The following is a 5,675-nucleotide window of genomic DNA, read 5'->3' as shown; positions in this document are numbered from 1 at the left end:
AAAATCAAATCCTTTCATGAATTACTCCCATAAGGTCTTGAAGTGCTGTGGAAATCCTTAATTCTCAGGGCTGTGTGGACTCGGGGGTTGATGCCAGGGAAAGAAAACTGACTGGGTTCCACTGGCATGGAAATGGTTTTCATACTGATTGTTAGTCCTGAAGTATCCTTGATCCATTACAGTACTGAATCATTTGTAAATATTTCCTTTTTGTTTTCCCCGTGATTATAAAGGGACAACTCAAGATGCCAAGGGCCACCTCATTCTGATTCACAGTGGCAACTGTGCCTACTTGTCTAGAAAATACTGTCTTATTTGGCAATTAATCATATGTGAATTGCTAAAAAATAATCTCAAGTAAGCATTGTTGACTGGTTGCTAGTTATTTCTCGGATTTCTCCCGGGCAGGATATGAAGTTTTCCCCTCAGAAATTTGGATTTCAGGCTGAATACTACGTAAGCACTCATTTTAAAAGTATCACTTATGTGGGGATTTTTCTGCATCATATTAAATACTGTACATCGTTTAACAAAATTTGCTAATTTTATAGGAGTACCTCCTCTGAATGGCACAACTGATTTCTACTATAGAAAATATTGTTGAAGAAAATCTTATCTTGTATTGCTTCCTCCACAAAGTGGTGGAACATCTGGTGATCTAAGTCAACAACTGAGCCTTAAATAACAATATAGAGAAATCTTCTGCAGGTTAGGGGATTGCAAATAGGTATTTAAGGGCAACTACATCTATAGAAGTTAACATTATAGAAGAGATTTTATTTTTAGACAATTGTGCCCTTTTATGAAAGATTCAAAAATTTCTGCAGGAAAGCTCTACCTCTACAGCCCAGAGCCCCGAGTTCTTGGCTTAATGAATAAAACATATTCTGTACTGATTTAAAACTGTCTGGCAATGGTAGCTACAGTTTATAACCTGGTAACTATTTCAGTTCAAGGGACCTAGCAACTCACAATCTGCAATTTACTATACAGTTGTGGGCAATTGAGTGATAAGACATAACAAAGGGGAGATTGAAGACTATCATATTTATTAAAAATGTTCATAGATCACCTCTAATTCATGACAGGTATATGCAATGACAAACTTGTGCACCTTTAGAAAATTCCTTTTTCCATTTACTGCAAAATAATAATAATAATAATAATAATAATAATAATAATAATAATAACAACAACAACAACAACAACAACAACAACAACAACATGGCTATCTCTCCAGAAATTAGTGTTTTTTTCTCTCCCTCTCTTTTCCTTAGCCTTTATCTTATTTCTTAAAAAAAATAAATTATAGGCATTAAAGAAAATATTTCCACTTATTTATATTCTATGTTCTAAATATTTCATTTAGGCCATAATTTCTTCCATTTTTGCTAGGGAATAAAGTCCACAGAGTTATTTGGGTCTTCTAAGGAAACATTGACACTTCTCCATTATGTAAAGACTGAACTTGAAAGCTTTGATTTATTTGTTAACAATGTGAGGTTTTAATGTCTGATGATAGATTAAAAGATAAGACTGAAAGACTGTGGGTATTCATTGGCATAAAGTAAAAACTAGTCAAGAAATAATCTTACTCGAAAGCACTTCAGTATTGATTTCTCTTTTTCTTTTGACCTGCTGTGACTTTATGGTGATTGATGTGTATCATGTCACTTGTGAAAGATGAAATAAAGTGAATGCACCTCTTGGGAACCACAGGGACATAATCAGAAGATTAGATCATCTAGATTCCTCTTAAATACTTTGACTGAGTCATAGTTATGGCATAGTGAAGGCTACATCCAAATATACCCACACTGATAAGTGACTTCAAGTGTTAATTCTAAGACCATGTCAGAATTCACACTGGGAAGTCAAAGCTGTGCTTGCTGGCTGTATCCACAGCAGGAGTGAAATCCAGCAGGTTCTGATGGGTTCTGGAGAACTGGTAGTGGAAATTTTGAGTAGTTTGGAAAACCGGCAAATACCACCTCTGGCTGGTCCCAGAGTGGGGTGGGAATGGAGATTTTGCAATATCCTTCCCCCAGGAGTGGAAAGGGAATTGTGATTTTGCAGTATCCTACCCCTGCCATGCCCACCAAGCCATGCCCATGCCCACCAAGCCAGGCCCACAGAACCGGTAGTAAAAAAATTGGGATTTCACCACTGATCCACAGAGTACTGAGTCTATTGCAAAGGAGAATTTACATGCATTCAAGCAAATGCAAGAGAAGCGTTTATCACCTGCAAGTGAATAAAAAGTTAAATTCCAGCTCAGATTTGGCACTCAGTGGCTCAGTTTCACATGATCTGGTAATTTGTCGTTAATCTGTACTCTGTTTACCCGATTTGTGGGCTGCCATAGCAGTCTGGAACATAAACTGACCAGATGGACCATGTTCATACCACATACTAGATAAAATGTGATTTTAGTTTTTAGTTCAGTGTGGGTCTCAAATTACACTGGGTGAATATACCTTCAAAAGTTGTAGCCCTCCTCCTCAACAATTTAAACCTCCCTAACTATTCTTTCGAACACATAATGATAGTTTGTATGTCACGTTAAAAAAAACCCCGTTATTATATTATTATGATTAGAATTAGGAATACTGTAAGGACCACTTTACAATGAAAATAAAAGTTAAGTGAAAACCTGATTTAAAAAGCAAAATATTTCACAATGTTTACAAGACTGCACTGAACAAATACAATGAGAGTTGGGTGACTACTCCTTGAATGAACAATCATGGGTTTGTTGTGAGTTGCCTGAAAAGTGTCTCTTTTCACTATGTGCCTTGAAAGTGAGTCACAACTTCAGTGAATCCCAATTATACGAAGATGTAAAATATCTTAATCTTAAGCCTCAGCCTACTAGCAGTTACGGTTACTGCTAATAATATTAATTAATTAATATTAATTAATTAATTATTAATTAATATTAATTAATAATATTAAGATTATAAGAAATTCATGCTCACTATCTTAAATATTTATATCTCCTCCTCTGCTTTTACTGAATTTCAATTTTTTATCTAGAAATTCCATTTAAAAAGATGAATACTCTTAGTTCACAAGAACAATCTTGTTATTTATAGCTTGGGGTGGGGGGGACTCTGGAAATTGGGAATGGCCAATAGAGGGCAGCAGTGGTACTTGGTTGCATTGCTTTTGGCCTGTACAGGCTTCCCAAGATTAATTCTGTGAATTCTCTGGCACTTCAGCTTTGATGAGAAAGTTCTCCAGTTTATATGAAATTCTGCTACTCCCTCTTCAGAGCCATGTAGAAAGTTAGCACCCACCCCTCTCCTAGAAAAATGGAATATTCTAGGAAATATTAAAAAGGCAGAATATTGTATTTCCCTGGATGAGAAAAGGAGAAACATGTTTTTAAAGACAAAGCAGCTGCCTGCTGCTCCTTGCCCGCCCCCTGCCCCAGCTCCAGGGTGATGGGATTAAGACATGGCCCAGGACATGATAGGATTAGCCCTCTACCCATTTAACAGCAGCGCTCACTGCATTGTGAAATCATCTAGGAACATTACATCAGCCCACAGTTCAACCAGACTTATCTCAGACAAACTCTTAGGATTTGCACTGCAGCAATTTGCCCCTACAGCAACCAATGGGATACCTGCCATTGCACAGGAACAGGAAGCTCTAAGGCTGGGCCCAAGACAGGATATATACATATACACACAGTATATATATACACTGCTCAAAAAAATAAAGGGAACACAAGCAGAAGACATCCGAGATCTGAATGAATGAACTAGCCTTATTAAATACTTTGTTCGTTACATACAGTAGTTTTGTGTTCCCTTTATTTTTCTGAGCAGTATATATATCTTCCATGTGGTCAGCTACCCAGGACTTAAAACCCATGTGGTCCTTTAATGTGTTCACCATTAAAACCATCCTTCCAAGCAGTCTCCATGTTTCCAGTGTCTTTATTCCCACTTGGAACTGAACTCTGATAGACATTTCTTCCAACAGCCGGGGATCACTATAAAACTATTTTACAATTGCTGCATAACATTCTTCCAGCCTGTACAAGTTAGGAGTACTGTACTTTTTCTGTACAGGAAAAATTAATAAGGAAGAAAAGTGATTAATATAGGCTAATGAATCACAAACCAGCTAACTACTTATTTGCTGCTGTATTATATTAATGAAGTTAGTGGTTCAGTGTATTATACCAATCCAGAAAATGTGGTTAATAGACTACAGCTTTGTCAAGCAGAGCTTATTACTAGGCCACCTGTCACCATTGGGTTATTGTTTCAGTGATATTTCCTTCCATGATTCCTCAGTGCCTTCAAAAGTGACAGAGCTTGTAATGCCTTCATTGAAAAAGTTGATACCTTCAGAGAGGTATCTGCCTGGAAAACATCCCATGTTGAACTGTATAGCAGTCAAAGATTAGCACAGGAAAGCTTTATGACACTTAATTTTATGTCATAAACTGCTTTAATATTTATGTCATAAAATGTTTTACAAAATTTGCAAATTTCAGTGGCACGGGAATCAACGCTCCCAAATTTTGGACACGTTCTCTTAAATTAGCCCACTTGAGGTAACTTGTTCAAGATGTTTTGCCCTGTGCTGTACCCTTTTAGAGTTAAGGACTACAGCAGGGCTGTCAAAATGGCGGCCCATGGGCTGGATGCGTCATGGGCAGGCCACGCCCACCCCAGCTCCACAAAGGGGGAAAACGTCGCAAAACATATGACAGCAACATGACACGGTAAATTTGACACCCATGGACTACAGGAATCAGAATGTTCATAATATACAAGTAATCCTCAATTTACAACAGTTCATTTAGTGACCATTCAAAGTTTCAACGGCACTAAAAAAAGTGACTTATGACCATTTTTCAATTATGACCACAGCATCCTGATGATCATGTGATCAAAATTCAGATGCTTGGCAACTGGTTCACATTTATGACCGTTGCTGTTTCCCGAGATCATGTGATCTCCGTTTGCGACCTTCTGCCAAACAAAGTCAACGGGAAAGCCAGATTCACTTAACAACCAGGTTACTAACTTATCAACTGCAGTGATTCACTGAACAGCTGTGGCCAGAAAGGTCGTAAAATGGGGCAAAACTCACTAAACAAATGTCTCGGGTGAAATATTGTATATGTTGTTTGCAACGTTAGTAATTAAAAAAATATAAAAAAATATTAAGAAATAAAAAAAATGGTTATTTTGCTAAAAAAAATACAATAAATTGGACAGCCATTTGTCTGAAAAAAAAAATAAACAAATGTCTCGCTTAACCACAGTAATTTGGGGCTCAACTTGGTTGTAAATCGAGGACTACCTGTATAGATAGATTAAAAACACTTGTAAGAAAAGTTCGGGGACGTTTTTGTCGTCATCAAACTTCGCGGGTAACCGCGGCACGGCCACTCTCCTATCCTATGGGAACAAGTTGGAAGTAAGTACTTAAGAGGGAAAGCTTCCAGCGGCTTTTGTCGGCGTGCGGGTATTATTCAGAGGTGCCTGGAAACGCCACTCAGCCTATGCTCAGCCCAAGGAGTTCCCCGCCTGGGATACGTCGCTGCCTTGGAGAAGCATGACACAAGCCGAGTCCGGCGACACGTCCCACGCCCCTTTCGTCCCCGAGCCTGACCCGAGCCTAGCTCCTCCTCCCAGGCGGGGCAGGAG

This window comes from Pituophis catenifer, unplaced genomic scaffold, assembly GCF_029215685.1.
Source record: "Pituophis catenifer annectens isolate HBS135680 unplaced genomic scaffold, rPitCat1.0.hap2 SCAF_3, whole genome shotgun sequence".
Taxonomy (NCBI): domain Eukaryota; kingdom Metazoa; phylum Chordata; class Lepidosauria; order Squamata; family Colubridae; genus Pituophis; species Pituophis catenifer.
The sequence above is the reverse complement of the archived record's forward strand: the minus strand, read 5'-3'. Positions refer to the sequence as shown.